This window comes from Molossus molossus, unplaced genomic scaffold, assembly GCF_014108415.1.
Source record: "Molossus molossus isolate mMolMol1 unplaced genomic scaffold, mMolMol1.p scaffold_m16_p_2, whole genome shotgun sequence".
NCBI classification, from domain to species: Eukaryota; Metazoa; Chordata; class Mammalia; order Chiroptera; family Molossidae; genus Molossus; species Molossus molossus.
Window position 1 is genome coordinate 131,875,780 of NW_023425355.1, and position 17,385 is coordinate 131,893,164.

Here is a 17,385-nt window from a genome sequence, read left to right on the forward strand (position 1 = left end):
CAACTATGATCCATAGCCAGTTTTTAAAAAATAAACTTTTATTGGCATACAATCATGCTCATTCATTTACAATGAAATATGGCTCCTTTCTAACTATGACAATGGAGTTGAGTGGCTGTGTCAGAGGTTATATGGCCTGCAAAGTACAAAATATTTACAATTTGTTCCTTTACAGAAAAATTTTGCTGATTCCCTTTCTCTATGCTCTTCCTCCTCCTCCTCCTTCCTTTCATTTATTTATTTATTTATTTTAATTTATTTATTTTTTATCCTCACCTGAGGACACTTTTGTATTTATCTTCAGATAGAGCGGGAGGGAGAGAGGAAGGAAGAGAGAGAGAGAAACATCGATGTGAGAGAGACATATTGAATGGTTGCCATCCACCCAACCCCAACCGGTGCTGGGACAAACTGCAACTGAGTTACGTGCCTACATGCCCCTAGCAGGAACTGAACCCAGGTCTCTCTGGTCTGTGGGATGATGTTCTAACCACTGAACAAAACTGGCCAGGGTGAAACACTGTTTTTATTTTCTTTTTAGTGACTTGGGTACATGAGATTTTTGTTAATGAGGATATATTTTCTATTGATTTTAATTTTTTTAGAGTGGAAGGGAGGAAGGGATAGGGGAGAGAGAGAGAGAAAGATCGACATGAGAGAGACACATCAATTGGTTGCCTCCTGGGTGTGCCCCAATTGGGACCCAGGGTCAAACCTGCAACCTCAAGTAGGTGCCTTTGAGTGGGAATTGAACCTATGACCCTTGAATTCATGGACCGGTGCTCTAAACACTGAGCAGCACTGGCCAGGACAAGAAACTACTACATTTAAAGCTCCTGAGTGTAGTAACCATGTCTCATTCATTTCTGCATCCATCCAGCACTTTACTTTCCAGATGTTAAAATTTTTTTTTTAAAAAAAGTAGTTTCACGTAATAATATTTGCATCATAGGAGTCCCCAAAGAGGAAGAAAATGAGCAAGGGTTAGAGAATATATTCGAAGAAATAGTGACAGAAAACTTACCTAATTCGGTGAAGGAAGAAGGCATTCAGGTTCAAGAAGCACAGAGAGCCCCAAGTAAGAACTCAAACAGGCCCACAAAATGCCAAAAATTAAAGACAAAGAGAGAATCCTAAAAGCAACAAGAGATAAGCAACAGGTTACCTACAAAGGAAACCCCATAAGATTATCAGCTGATTTCTCACAAGAAACACTACAGGCCAGAAGGGAATGGCATGAAGTAATCAAGGTAATGAAAAACAAAGATGTGAATCCAAGAGTAGCTTACCCACAAGGCTGTCATTCAAAATAGAAGGTCAAATAAAGAGCTTCCCAGACAAAAAAAGGCTAAGGGAATACATTAGCACCAAACCAGCACTGCAAGAAATGTTAAAAGGACTGCTGTAATTAGTAGAAGAAATAGGAAGAAAAATATAACGAAACTAAACAAAAATGGCAATAAATAAGTATATATTAATTATCACCTTAAATGTAAATGGACTGAATGCTCCTATAAAAAGAAAAAGAGTAGCTGATTGGATAAGAAAGTATGACTCATCTATATGTTGTTTACAAGAGACTCACCTCACAACAAAAGACTCTCATAGGTTGAAAGTGAAGGGATGGAAAAAAATTTTTTCAAGCAAATGGAAAGGAAAAGAAAAAAGCTGGGGTACCAATAGTCATATATGATAAAATAGATTTCAAAATGAAGGCCATAACTAGAGACAAAGAAGGCCACTACATAATATTGAAAGGATCTATCCAACAGGAAGATATAACCTTGATAAACATATATGCACCCAATAAAGGAGCACAAAAATGTGTTAAAAATCTTCGGGAGGACTTCAAAGGAGAAATCAACAGCAATACAATCATAGCAGTGGACTTCAACACCCCGTTGACACCACTGGATAGATCCTCTAGACAAAAAATTAGCAAGGAAACAGACACTCTAAATGAAGCACTAGACCAAATGGATTTAACAGATATCTACAGAGAATTACACCCCCAAATTACGGTATTCACACTCTTCTCAAGTGCACATGGGATATTCTCAAACATAGTCCACATGTTAGGACACAAACTAAATCTCTACAAGGTCAAGAAGATAGAAATCATATCAAGCATCTTCTCAGATCACAATGGCATGAAACTAGATATCAATCGCAACAAAAATATGCAAAGACATTTCAACACATGGAGGCTAAATGGCATGTTATTAAACAACGAATGGGTTGCAGAGGAGATCAAGGAAGAAATTAAAAAACTTTCTGGAAACCAATGAATATGATGAACACACAACAATACAAAATCTATGGTATGCAGCAAAAGCAATTCTGAGAGGAAAGTTCATAGCACTACAGGCCTACCTCAAGAAACAAGAAAAATTTCTAATTCACTGTCTAACCTCACAACTTAAAGAATTAGAAAGCAAACAAAAAGAAAACCCCAGAGCAAGTAGAAGAAAGGAAATAGTAAAGATCAGAGCAGAAATAAATGACATAGAGTCCAAAAAAACAATTCAAAGGACCAATGAAACAAAGAGCTGGTTTTTTGAAAAGATAAACAAGATTGATGGACCCTTAGTTAGACTCTCCAAGAAACAAAGAGAGAGAACCCAAATACACAACATCAGAAATGAAAGAGGAGAAGTAACAACTGATACCACCGAAATACAAAAGATCATTAAAAACTACTATGAACAATTATATGGCAAGAAATTCGACAATCTAAGCAAAATGGACAAATTTCTAGAAACACACAGCTTCCCAAAACTGGACCGGGAAGAGATAGAAAACTTGAACAGACCAATAACAACTAAGGAAATTGAAGAGGTAATCAAGACTCTCCTAGCAAACAAAAGCCCAGGCCCGGATGGCTTCATGGGGGAATTTTACCGAACATTCAAAGAAGAACTAATACCCATTCTCCTCAAACTATTTCAAAAAACTCAAGAAGGAAGACTCATTCTATAAGGCCAGCATAATTCTAATTCCAAAACCAGAAAAAGACACAACAAAGAAAGAAAACTACAGGCCAATATCCCTGATGAACACACACGCCAAAATCCCGAACAAAATACTAGCAAATCGGATCCAGCGATACATGAAAAAAATTATTCACCATGACCAAGTGGGATTCATCCCAGGGATGCAAGTCTGGTACAGTATTCACAAATCAATAAATGTGATACATCACATAAACAAAATGAAGAATAAAAACCACATGATCATATCAATAGATGCTGAGAAAGCATTTAAAAAAATCCAGCATCCATTTCTGAATAAAACCACTTAGCAATGTGAGAATAGATGGATCAAATCTCGACATAATAAAGACCATATATGAAAGACCTACAGCCAACATCATACTCAATGGGCAGAAACTAAAAACATTTCCCTTAAGAACAGGAACAAGACAGGGATGTCCACTTTCGCCACTCTTATTTAACATAGTACTGAAAGTCTTAGCCCTAGCAATTAGACATGAAGAAAAAATAAAAGGGATCTAAATTGGAAAGTAGGAAGTGAAACTGTCATTATTTGCAGGTGACATGATATTATACATAGAAAACCCTAAAGACTCCATCAAAAATCTACTAGACTTAAATGAATTTGGAAAAGTAGCAGGATACAAAATTAACATCAAGAAATTGATGGCATTCTTATACACCGATGATGAACTCACAGAAAGAGAAACTGAAAAAACAATCCCATTTACCATGGCAGTAAAAAAAATTAAGTTACCTAGAAATAAACTTAACCAAAGAAGTAAAGGATCTATTTGAAGAAAACTACAGGACATTGAAAAAAAGAAATAGAGGAAGATATAAAAAAGTGGAAGCACATACCTTATTCATGGATTGGAGGAATTAACATCATAAAAATGTCTATATTACCTGGAGCAATCTATAGATTCAATGCGATCCCCATCAAAATACCAATGACATACTTCACAGAACTAGAACAATTACTTCAAAAGTTCATATGGAACCAAAAAAGACATCGAATAGCAACAGCAATCTTGAAAAAGAAGGACAAAGCAGGTGGGATCACAATACCAGATATCAGGTTATACTACAAAGCGACTGTAATCAAAACAGCCTGGTACTGGCACAAGAACAGGCATATAGACCAGTGGATCAGAATAGAGAACCCAGAAATGGACCCAAGGCAATATGCTCAATTAATATTTGACAAAGGTGGTAAGAGCATACAGTGGAGTAAAGACAGCCTCTTTAATAAATGGTGTTGGGCCCTGGCCAGTTTGGCTCAGCGGTTAGAGCGTCGGCCTGCGGTCCGGAGAGACCCGGGTTCGGTTCCCGCTAAGGGCACGTACTTCGGTTGCAGTGTGTCCCCGGCCCTGGTTGGTCGTGCGGGTGGCAGCCACTCGATGTGTCCCTTCACGTCGATGTTTCTCTCTCTCTCTCCCTTCCTCTCTCTCCCTCCCACTCTATCTGTACAAAAAATGGAAAAATATCCTCGGGTGCTCAGACAACTCAACAAAAGTAAGACAAAGAACCCAATTTCAAAATGGGCAAAGGAACTAAATAGACACCTCTCCAAATAGGACATACAAATGGCTAAGAGACATATGAATAAATGTTGAACACTACTAATCATCAGAGAGATGCAAATTAAAACAACTATCAGGTATCACCTCACACCTGTTAGAATGGCTGCCATCAACAAATCATCAAACAACAAGTGTTGGCGAGGGTGTAAAGAAAAGGGGACTCTAGTACACTGCTGGTGGGAACGCAGACTGGTGCAGCCACTATGGAAAACAATATGGTGTTACCTCAAAATATTAAAAATTGAACTGGCATTTGACCATGCTCCAGTGCAGAGGCAGCAGTTTGAAAAGTACCTGAGCATACATGAAGGAATTACATCGACTACTTTTAGGACAAGTGTTAGAGGGAGCGGGAATCAGGGGGGACTTTCTCCAGTGTACAGAAGCGCTGGCAGGGCCCCATTATTATTATTATTATTATTATTATTATTATTATTATTTTTTTTTTATTTCTCACCCAAGGATATTTTCCTGTTTATCCACAGATAGAGTGGGAGGGAGAGAGAGGGAGGGAGGGAGGGAGGGAGGGAGGGGAGGGGAGGGGGGAGAGAGAGAGAGAGAGAGAGAGAGAGAGAGAGAAACATTGATGTGAGAGAGACATTGACTGGTTGCCTCCTGCATGTCCTGGACCAGGACCAGGGACTAACTGCAATGGAGGTACATGCCCTTGACCAGAATTGAACCCATGACTCAATGGTCTGCGGGCTGAAACTTTAACTGCTGAGTCAAACCAGTCAGGGATCTTTATTTCTTTTATTGTGCTCTTCTTCCCCCTGGCTGGCCCAGTGCCCACAGGGGAAATTCTGATGCTCTCCATTAACCTGGCTAAAAGCAATTGCCCCATCCAACACTCCCCTGAGGTCCTACCCTCCCCAACCTGTCCCCCTCATCCAGAGCCCATCTCAAGTGACTCAAACTTTAGTAACTTGGCAGCTGGCTTTGGTCAGCACCAGAGCCTCACCCAAGTGGCTCCACAACTGACACACCCCATAGGTCAATTGATTTGATATCAACCCACTTTTTTATTGACTTTATTTTTTTAGAGCAAAATTTAAGGAAGGTACAGAGTTTTCCCATGTACCTCTGACTGCCATACATGCATAATGTGTCCCATTATTAACCCCACCCCCCAACAGAGTGGTACATTTGCTACAATTGATGAACCTAAATTGATATGTCACCCCAAATTTATTGTTTACATTATGGTTCACTCTTGGTGTTGTACATTCTAGGGGTTTAGACAGATGTATATCCAGTTACTAGCAAATTGAGGCAGAACAAATCACCCCTAAATTCAGTCGCTTAGCCCAACAGTAGATAATTATATTATTTCTCATGCAGGTCAGGAATGTAGGAAGAGATTGGTTGAGTGGTTCTGGCTCTAGTCTCTCATGTATTGGCAGGCAGATGGAACTGGAACAGCGGGGGCTACAGAGATTTGCGGCTTCCCAGGAATCTCTTTCAACATGTAGTTTCAGGTTTCTCTATGCAGTCTTTAGTCAAGGCCTGTCTGTGTTTCCTTATAGCATGACAGCCTCCTGAGGGTTAAAGTTCAAGAGATAATACTGCTTCATTGCCTTCTGTGACCTATACTCAGTGTCACTTCCATCTCATTCTACTTGGTTTCCAGCAAGTCACAAGCCTACCCAGATTCCAGGAGATGAGAGATAGGTGACCCATCTCTCAAATGGATTAGCATCAAGATCCCATTGCAAAAAGGCGGGAGGGATGGAAGATATTGTTGTGGCCATTTTTGGAATATATACACTGCTAGACTTTGTCTTCATAGTTAGGAAATTTAAACTCTTCCAGGCTCAAAGTGCTATATTTTACTATTAAAAACTCCTTTGGGGAGGGTGCTTTTAAAAATGAAATCAGTATTCTGCTGTCATAGAGGAAATATAGCTTTCTATGTGATTTAAAAAAATCTACTCAGATGTGAGCTCTAAATTTCCCTTGACAGTGCCTAGAAAAGAGATTGTATGGTTAAAAAAAAAAAAAGAAGAAGAACACTAGAATGATATTCATAAGCTCTGTGTTTGTAACCTATCCTTGCCACTATCTTTGGTTACTGAATCTCAGTTTAATGCTCTATAAAATATAAATACCCTTTCTCCTATGTACCCCATAGCTTTATGTTGAGGAGCAAATGAAATCGTTAGTATGAAAACACTGTGACAAAATGTCTCATAAAAGAAGATATTTCTGTTGTTTTTCTGAAGAATTTTAATGTTTTACAGCCCACAGGGCTAGAAGCTCTTCCCAATAGCTGACTTAAATATATTCATTTGCCATATCTTGCTGCAACCAACCAATTTTGAAATTGGTTGTGCTTCTTTCCACTGGTGAAATAGTGACAGAGTTACAGGCAGAGGTTTAGGTGTGTTACCAGTGTTGTTGTCACAGTATTGCTGCTATATAATTTGATTTGTATTCTGTACGTCATATAAGCCTTTTGCTCAGCTAGCAAGCATTTCTGAGCTTCTAGCTTCTAGCATTATTATGCAAGAATCCCTAAATCATTCTCCTGATCATTGCATTGCATTGCTATCACTTAATATGGATTCTCTGTTTTGGTTCATTGTCTCTAGACATTATATTACATTTGTCTGCATTACATCACATTCTCAGTTTATTGGTCCAGTCATCATGAGGTACCAATGAATCTGAATTATGCCATTGTATTTTTTTCCTGTGTACTGTATATATACCATATACAACTAATAAAAATCCAGGTACCTTAGAGAAGGTTATTAATATGTTATTGGTTATACTTCAGGGTCAGACTAACAAGACAAAACAGGTCAAGCTGGTGCTCAAGATACAAGGACACTGTACAGAGTTTCCAAGGAAGGAAGGAAGTCAATATTTTCCATGGGAAAGCTTTGATAAAATCTAGTTTACTCTATAAACTTTGACCATATTTACTGGTGGCCTAAGGCTCAACATTTTACAACTCTCATATTATTTTTGTTTAAATACCCATGTTATTGTTCCCTTAAAAATACTTTCCTGAAGAGGAATATGATCCATTTAGAAGTAGACTGCCTATGACAGAAAACCATTTAGCTTGGGCCTCTGTTAAGAAATTTGCTTTAAAATGAGATAAATACATTTAAATTGATAATAACAAATACTACACTTGATCTTAGCCAAAAGGCCGAGAAGCAATTAGATAAATACATTTAATGGAAATTAAGTTTTAATGACCTCTGATCTCAATCATGAAAAATGAGTTTGAGGCCTACTATGTGTCAGGAAGTTAGCTAGAGTAAAAAGGTAAGGTACAGAGACCTTCTCTGAAGAAGTTATAGATCAGTGAAGGAAAAACTCAGTGACAAATCATTATAGTTAAGTTTATCATGTATAGCACAGGAAATGAATAGTTTCTCCTGAGAAGTTTAGGAAAGGTTGAAAAGAACAAGACTGGGTTTAAGGGTCAGCGTAGTATTGAGCCATTGTTTGGAGTATGGAGAAATCATGTATGCACAGAGAAGATAGTCTGTTACCTCCCTGGTCCTTCTTTATCTGCCACGACTTCTGGAAATGACAGGACCACCTACAAGACTCCAGGAGAATTACAGAGATGATCAGGGACGCTATCTAATACTCACTAGATAGTGAGACGTTCCTATTGAGGATTGGGTAGAAGAAATCTGCAGGAGAACTTGAGGTGATGGTTCTGAAGAGCAGTGTTTTAGTTAAGTAGACAAAGGCAGTCAGTCACTGTGTAAAGACGTATAGACTTCAAGAGGGGTCTGTGTGTATATGTGGCTGTGTGGCTGTGTCAAAGGAATCAGAAATAAATCATCTCTGTGGTGGTGCTTTGAAAAAGGATTAAGAAAGTGTGAATATAATATTGATGCTACATTTTGTTCATTTATTTTGATAAAAATCTTAACATCATTGAATGGAAGAGAATACTGTGATTTGTTAAGCAAATTCAAGGGACAACATAAGTCAATTTTCTTCAACTGATAATTAATTATCCATGGCAAAGGAAGTATTAAAGCAACAAAAATATCCCTTTCCAAGAGCTGGCCATGACATAGGAGATGGTCATAAACACAAGTATAAGTGATCAATCTGAGCTGATTTAGTAATTTGTCTCTTCCTTCACTTTGAATAGCTATAGCATTTATCGTATGTTATGCCTAATTTAGTACTTAATAACATACTTTCTCATTGTCCTCTAGTTGTTTGATAAATGTTAGTCTTGTTTCCCCAACTAGACTATATTCTCCCCAAGGGCAGGGACTTGGTTGTTATTTGTCTCTCTCACCTCATTTACCAGTGCCCAGCAGAATGATTAGTACAGTTATTAGGTGTCCTGTGAATACACGCTGTTGATGGTCTAAGGGACCATGTAATCAAGCTCAGTTATTTGATTGCTGCAGTACCAGTTTCCTTTTCTGGAAAATAACTAAGTTAAACTCGGTGCTTTGTAAGGCCTTTTCCAGCCCTGAGGATCTTTAATTAAGATTTTTTGGGGAGTAATCCCAATTGAATTTTAAAAGCAAATGGATGCAAAGAAAAAACAGGTATGCCAAATTATGTATTTCTGAGTAGTTACATAATTTTTACTTTCTTCTTTGTGTTTTTCTATATTCACTAGAGAAGCTATTTTCAACCAGCGTGCCACAAAAATTTTAAAACATGCAGTACCTGACTATTTAGTCAGAGGGACTGACCTCTTTTCCTTTAGATTGTCAAATTAAAAAATGACAACAGCTAACACAACAGTAGCCTTCCAGTGTGAATGCCCTGTCTTGAACCATAAATTTATAGGTCATATAGTAGAGTTGTATCTTATTGGTCACGTTGCATAATAAGATTGCATCTGATTGGTTAATTCTTAGTACCAGAAATCCTTATATACAAGTATAGGCACCTGATTTTTAAAAAGGTCACTGTGGAATAAAAAGGGTAAGTAATTACTATTATTATTTTTATGTAAATCAATCAAAATCATACCTACTTTTCTATCAGATAGCAGTTTGTATTTTAGAAACAAATATTTAAATAGCCTTTTCATGTTTGATTTACATTTAAGGGTAATATTTGCATTTCAGAAACAAATATGTAAATAGTCTGGTATTTACTGGTATTTACTGAATGCTTCAAATATGCCTGGCTCTGTTAAGCCCTTTGTTTGCATTAGCTCATTTACTCCATACATCAATCCTAGAAGATGACTATTATGATTCCCATTTTGTATATGAGTAAACTCAGCTACTGAGAGGTGAAGACCAAAGACACTCAGCTAATAAGTACATGGTAGCTGGAATTGTAACCCAGGTACTTAGGTTCCAGAGCCCATACTTATTACCTTTATACTCTACTGCCTCTGTATGTGATACTAGATGTCATGTGCAGCTCAACATGCCAGATACTATCTCCCAAGTGTTCTGTACACCAGCAAAACAAAGAGGAGCATATATCAACCATGACCTCTAAGAACCATGATCTAATTGACAAACCCACTGACTAGTAATTACGGTACTACCTAATAATTACTAAGATAGTGTTTATTTCCCCAGGTCCCGAGAGTGAGAGGTGGGGGATAGTCAGGGTCAAAGATATGAACAAAGCAAAGTACTCAAGTAACATACTCTATTATTATCTAAGGCAGAATTTGCAAAATGGCAGCCCCTGTTTTGTTTGACCTTCAGGTTTTGTTTAGTTTTTAATCCTCCCATGACAATGTTTTTTCTATTTTTTTTTTTTTTTTTTTAGAGAGAGAGAGTGGAAAGGATGAAGGGCGGGAGAGAGAGAGAGGGAGGGAGGCAGAGAGAGAGAAACTTCAGTGTGAGAGAGACACATAGTTTGATTGCTTCCCACTTACGTCCCAACCAGGGTCAGGTTTTGAACCTGCAACCCAGGTATGTGCCCTTGACTGGGAATCGAACCTGTAACTCTTCCATGCACAGACCAACACTCTAACCACTGAGCCGCAATGGCCAGGGCAAGTTGTGTGTGTTTTAAATTAGTTAATTTATTTTTGTTACAGATGTTTCTCCTTTTTTCCCCCAGACACCCTCCTCCCTATCCCCCCCACTCCCACTCCGAAAGCATTGTTGTCTATGTCCATTGGTTACCCATACATGCATATACGTTTTTTGGTTTATCTCATCCCTCCCCCACCTCCCGCCTCTGAAGTTTGTCAGTCTGAACCATACTCCTTTCTGTGTCTCTGGGTCTATTTTGTTCTTCAGCTTTTTTTGTTCATTATATTCCACAAATAAGTGAGTTCATGCGGTTCTTGTATTTCTCTGATTGGCTTATTTCACTTAGCATAATACTCTCCAGGTCCCACCATGTCATCTCAAAGGATAAGAGATCTTTCTTTCCTACAGCTGCATAGTATTCCATTGTGTATATGTACCACAGTTTTTTTTATCCACTCATCTATTTATGGACACTTGGGCTGTTTCCAGATCTTAGCAATTATAAATAGTACTGCTATGAACATAGGGGTACATATATTTTTAAAATTGAATTAGTTGCTAGCATTGAAATATCAGATTTCACATAAATTCCAGATTTATGATTTATTCAAAAAAACTAGGATTTCTGGTAATACTGGGCCCATAATATATCATGACAAAATTCACCCTGAGTTGAGCAGCAGGTATCTACTTTAAACAGGGTGTGTACCCTCTGTTAGCTATAGGACCCAGCAGACACGCTTCACTTATTCATGTGACCTGTTGATTCCTCTAGGTACATCAGTTTGTGACCTACTTTTTCAAAGTATTTGTCAGAGCATGTGGTACCTTCACTGATACATAATCAAAATAGCTCCATCATGATCCCTCAGAATCACAGAATCACAGACAGACTTGCTATTGAGTGGATGAAGCTCAAGTTTCAGGGCTTATCTCTTATGTGACTCCCAAGGCACTGGGGGAGATTCTACCAATGTGTTCACATGATTACATGTTTTTGAAAATTTTGCAAAAGTCAGATATTTTAAGTGCAATTAGTTAATGCTGTCTCTTTACACTCTGAGTTCCTTTCCTACACACTCCCTCATGTCAGAGTTGTCAGAGTGGCTGTGGGCATTCAAAATGAATATTCTCTTTTAAATCAATATTTTTTTGTGTGTTCATTTAAGCATTCTTTTTTTCTTGAAGAGGGACCTACATTATATAAGCTTCTGTCTCTCTCTGTCCAGAATGCTTTATTTTTACTTCCAAAGGCAGTGGTGTGCTGGAGTCAGCTTGTATGCTGTGAGAACCAATGTTACATTATCAGGAATTTTGTGAGCAGGTTGTAAACACAGCTATTAAGGATACTACACAGCCATAGTAATCAAAATAGCATAGTACTGGCATAAAAACAGACATATAGATCAATGGAACAGAATAGAGAGCCCAGAAATAAACCCACAGCTTAATAGTCAATTAATATTTGACAAAGGAGGAAAAAAAACATACAATGGGGTAAAGACAGTCTATTCAGTAAATGGTGTTGGGAAAATTGTACAGATAGGTGCAAAAAATGAAACTAGACCTCCTTCTTAAACCACACAAGAATAAACTCAAAATGGATTCAAGACTTAAATGTTAAACTTGAAACCATAAAATTCCTAAAAGAAAACATAGGCAGTAAAATCTCACACATTTGTTGTAGCAATATTTTTTCTGATCTATTGCCTCAGGCAGGGGAAACAAAAGAAAAAGTAAACAAATGGGACTACATCAAACTAAAAAGCTTCTGTACAGCAAAAGAAACCATCAACAAAATGAAAAGGGAACCCAATTAATGGAAAAACTTATTTGCCAATGATACAGCTGATAAGGGCTTTAATTTCCAAAGTTTATAAAGAACTCATTTAACTCAAAGTTGAACAAACAAGCAATACAATTTTTTTAAAATGGGCAAAGGACCTGAATAGACACTTCTCCAAAGAAGATATACAGATGGCCAATAGACATATGAAAAAATGCTCAATATTACTAATCATCAGAGAAATGCAAATTAAAACCACAGTGAGATATCACGTCACACGTGTCAAGTGGCTATTATCAATAAATCAACAGATAACAAGTGCTGGCGAGGATGTGCAGAAAAGGGAACCCTTGCGCACTGTTGGGAATGCAGATTGTTGCAGCCACATAAGAAAGCATTGTGGCCCTGGCCAGTTTGGCTCAGCGGTTAGAGCGTCGGCCTGCGGTCCTGAGAGCCCCGGGTTCGGTTCCCGCTAAGGGCGCGTGCCTCGGTTGCAGTTTGTCCCCGGCCCTGGTCGGTTGTGCGGGTGGCAGCCACTCGATGTCTTCCTTTCACATCGATGTTTCTCTCTCTCTCTCTCTCTGTTCCTCTCTCTCCCTCCCACTCTACTTGAACAAAAAATGAAAAAAATGTCCTCGGGTGAGGATAAAAAAAAAAAGAAAGCATTGTGGAGTTACCTAAAAAAAAATAAAAATGGAACTACTTTATGACCCAGCAATTCCACTTCTGGGAATATATCCAAAGAAACCCAAAACAGGAATTTGAAAGAATATATGCACCCGTATGTTAATTGCAGCATTATTTACAATAGCCAAGATTTGGAAACAGCCCAAGTGCCCATCAGAAGGTAAATGGATAAAAAACTGTGGTACATTTACACGTGGAATACTACTCAGCTGTAGAAAAGGAGGAACTCTTACCCTTTGTGACAGCATGGATAGACCTGGAGATTATTATGCTAAATGAAACAAACCAGTCAGAGAAAGACAAGTAACATATGATTTTACTCATATATGGAATCTAATGAACAAAATAAACTAACAAACAAAATAGAAACAGACTCATAGGTAGAGAACAGAGAGAAAGCTTTTTGAGGGGAGGGGGATTATGGGGCTGGGTGAAAAAGGTGGAGTAATTAAGAAAAAATAAAAAAAATCCTCATAGACATAGACAACAGCATGGTGATTACCAGAAGGAAAGGAGGGTACAGGGAAGTATAAGTGAATATAGGGGGTATATGTAGTGTAGGAAGGAGACTTGACTTGGGGTGGTGAACACAAAATACAGTACAGAGATGACGTATTATAGAATTGTACACCTGAAACCTCTATAATTTTATTAACCAATATCACCTCAATAAATTCAATTAAAAAAAAGAGTTGTTACAGCTAAGGACAAAAAGTGATTATTGATAGGTTAAAAAAAATAAAGGTACATAAACTTACAATTAATTATCTTATAAGAAAGATAAATACCCCAAATCATTGATTTTTAATTCTTTGACTATATTTTGCTATTATTTATGCTCTCGAGGTCAAATCTATCTTATCTGCATGGTAGAAATGCTATGTAATGGGGGTGACTGTACATCTCTTCCCAACTCTGTGTTTAGTGACGTCATGCTGATATGTAACTTGAAATTGGCCATAGTAAGAATATTTACATCACAGAAATTGGAAAACTGCAAATCAAGGCTTTTTCCCCCCGGTGACTCCATTTTTACAGGTGTACCAGCACACTACTTTGCAATAGTTGGCAGCATATTGGTATGGAGACTACAGTGTTGCTGGCATTGTCTTCCCTAGAGAAAACAGACTGAGTTCCAATGGCACAGATCAATCTATTGAAATGGCTCATGGATGCCTAATTATGCATTTAGGTGCTTTTAAAAAATGTGTTCTCTTTTTTCCTTGTCATACATAAAGGGAGAATCCAAGGATCTGCTCCTGTTCAGTAATTTTTTGTTTCTGAATAAAGTTGAGAGCATAGGAGAAGGTAAACCTAACTCAGCCTAAGAGGGAGGTAGTATTGTTCAGAGAAATACTCTGAAAAATAGAGTAAACTGCCAGAATTTTGGAATAAGATAAAACAAAACAAAGGAAAAAAAAAAAAAACGTGTAAAATGCAAAACAGAAATTGATAAATAAGGTTGACAACCAGTGGTGGATGACAGCTTTTATTGAGCTTTGAATGCAGTAGGTATTTTGGTAAGCATGTTACACATATTTGATCTCATTTGATTCTCAGAGTGAATAACCTTCTGAGGTTGATATTAATATACTCATTTTACAAAAGGACCCCAAGGCTTAGAGAGGGTAAGCAAATGGCCAAGGTTACTAGCCAGTATAATGTTAAAACTGGGATTGGACCTTGGTTAGTCTGACAGTAGCACTCCAGCCAGCTCTTAAATATGATGTTATTCAGTCTGTACAGTAAGTGTAGTGGAGATGACACAAAAGCATGTTTCAAACAAATAGAATAAGTTGTGACTTGCAGAATATAAGCTCTGGTGCAATTAATGATCACATATTCAAACTCAGAAATGTGTGCGATACCAAGTTGAACTAGGCATACTTTAACACTTAATATTCTGTGATCTTGAGCAAAATGATTACTTTGTCTCATATTTCTGATCTTTAAAATAATGCCTCTTAACACTGTGGTGAGGGGTAAATTATAAAGCATGTTGTATGAGGTCTGTCATATTTAAGGGTATAATAGCATAGCTAACAGGTATTGAAAGTTTTTTAGATGTTGGGCACTATTTTTATCACTTTTCATATATTACTTAATTAAATCATATCCAGCAGATACTATTATTAACTTCATTTTATTTTGCAATTTTTATTAATTTATTTTTGTTATAGGTGTATCTCCTTCTCTTCCAGACACCCTCCTCCCAATCCCACCCCCCATTAACCAGCATTGTTGTCTGTGTCCACTGGTTATGTATATATGCATGTAAGTTCTTTGGTTTATCTCATCACTCTCCCCCATCCCCCTCCTCTGAGGTTTGTCAGTCTGTACCGCATTTCCATATCTCTGGGTCTATTTTGTTCATCAGCTTATTTTGTTCATTATATTCCACAGATAAGTGAGATCATGTGGTATTTGTCTTTTTCTGACTGGCTTATTATGCTTAGCATAATACTCTCCAGGTTCCTTCATGCCGTCTCCAAGGTCAAGAGATCTTTCATTCTTACAGCTGCATAGTATTCCATTGTGTACATGTACCACAACTTTTTATCCACTCATCTACTAATGGACACTTGGGCTGTTTCCAGATCTTAGTGATTGTAAATAGTGCTGCTATGAACATAGGGGTACATATATTCTTTCTGATTGGTGTTTCAGGCTTGTGACCCAGTGACCCCACTTCTAGGAATATATTAACTTCCTTTTAGAGATGAGAAAACTGAGGAACAGAGAGAGTAAATAAGATACTCAAGGTATAATAACTAGTAAGGGGTAAATCTGGGACTTAGTCTCTGGCTGTCTGACTTTTAACCACTGTGGTATAGTAAACATTTATTATTTTATTATTACTATAAGTAGTAATACTAAATTTGGGGTTAGAAAACTTTTAATCTAGCAATCAGTTATAAAGAACTTACTAAATATCATTATATGGGGGTTCATAATTATGAAAGGAATATGGTACTACCCTCAGGCTGATAGGCTAGTGGGGAAATTAGACGTACACACAAGCAATTATAATACTGTGACATGCATTATAAGAGATGAGAAGACACCTAACATAGTTTGGAGACTTTCAATAAGATCTTATCAGGAGATGACATGAGATAATAGTAGGAAACCGAAGGCTCCTATCTGATGGAAGAGTGAGAAAAAAGGCATTAAAAGAAAAATATATAACAAGAGAAATTACAGAAATGTTAATTTCTTTTCATTTTATTTATTATTTATTTATTTATTTTTGTTACACATATTTCTCCTTTTTCGCCCACTGATTTCCCCCTCCCCCTCCCTCCCCGCCCTGACCCCAGCTTTGTTGTCTATGTCCATTGTTCATGCACACATGCACATAAGTTCTGTGGTTTATCTCTCCCCCACCACCCCCTCTTCTGGGGATTGTCAGTCTGTACCCCACTTCCACGTCTCTGGGAATACCCCATTCCTCAGACTGTTATGTCCATTATATTCCACAAATATGTGAGATCATATGATACTTGTCTTTCTCTGTTTGGCTTCTTTCACTTAAGATAATACTTTCCAGGTTCCTCCATGTCGTGTCAAAGAATAACGGATCTTTCTTACAGTGGTATAGTATTCCATTATGTATATGTACCACTGCTTTTTTATCCATTCATCTATTGATGGACATTTGGACTGTTTCCAGATATTAGCTATTGTAAATAGTGCTTCTATGAACATGGGGGGACATATATTCTTTCTGATTGGTGTTTCAGGCTTCTTAGGGTATACTCCTAGAAGTGGGATCACTGGGTCAAATGGAAGTTCAATTTGTAATTTTTTGAGGTAACACCATAGTGTTTTCCATAGTGGCTGCACCAGTCTGCATTCCCACCAGCAGTGCACTAGAGTCCCCTTTTCTCCACACCCTCACCAACACTTGTTGTTTGATGATTTGTTGATGGTGGCCATTCTGACAGGTATGAGGTGATACCTGATAGTTGTTTTAATTTGCATCTCTCTAATGATTAGTGATGTTGAGCATTTCTTCATATGTCTCTTAGCCATTTGTATGTCTCATTTGGAGAGGTGTCTATTTAGTTCCTCTGCCCATTTTTTAATTGGGTTCTTTGTTTTTCTTTTGTTGAGTTGTATGAGCACTCTATATATATTGGAAATTAACCCCTTAGTTGATGTATCTATCATTGGCAATTATGCTCTCCCATAGAGTGGGTTGCCTTTCCATTTTGACGGTTGTTCCTTTTGCTGTGCAGAAGCTTTGTAGTTTGATGTAGTCCCATGTGTTCATTTTCTCCTTTGTTTCTGTTGCCTTAGGTGATGTATCAGTGAAAATTCTGCTGCGTATGATGTCTGAAATTTTGTTGCCTACATTTTCTTCTAAGATTTTTATGGATTCA

The 17,385-nt window shown here is 37.6% G+C and overlaps 1 pseudogene; it reads right to left on the reverse strand.

Annotated features, from left to right (window-relative positions):
* Window positions 1–7,581: 7,581 nt before the first annotated feature.
* On the reverse strand, window positions 7,582–7,751 carry LOC118636888 (annotated as a pseudogene).
* Window positions 7,752–17,385: the final 9,634 nt, after the last annotated feature.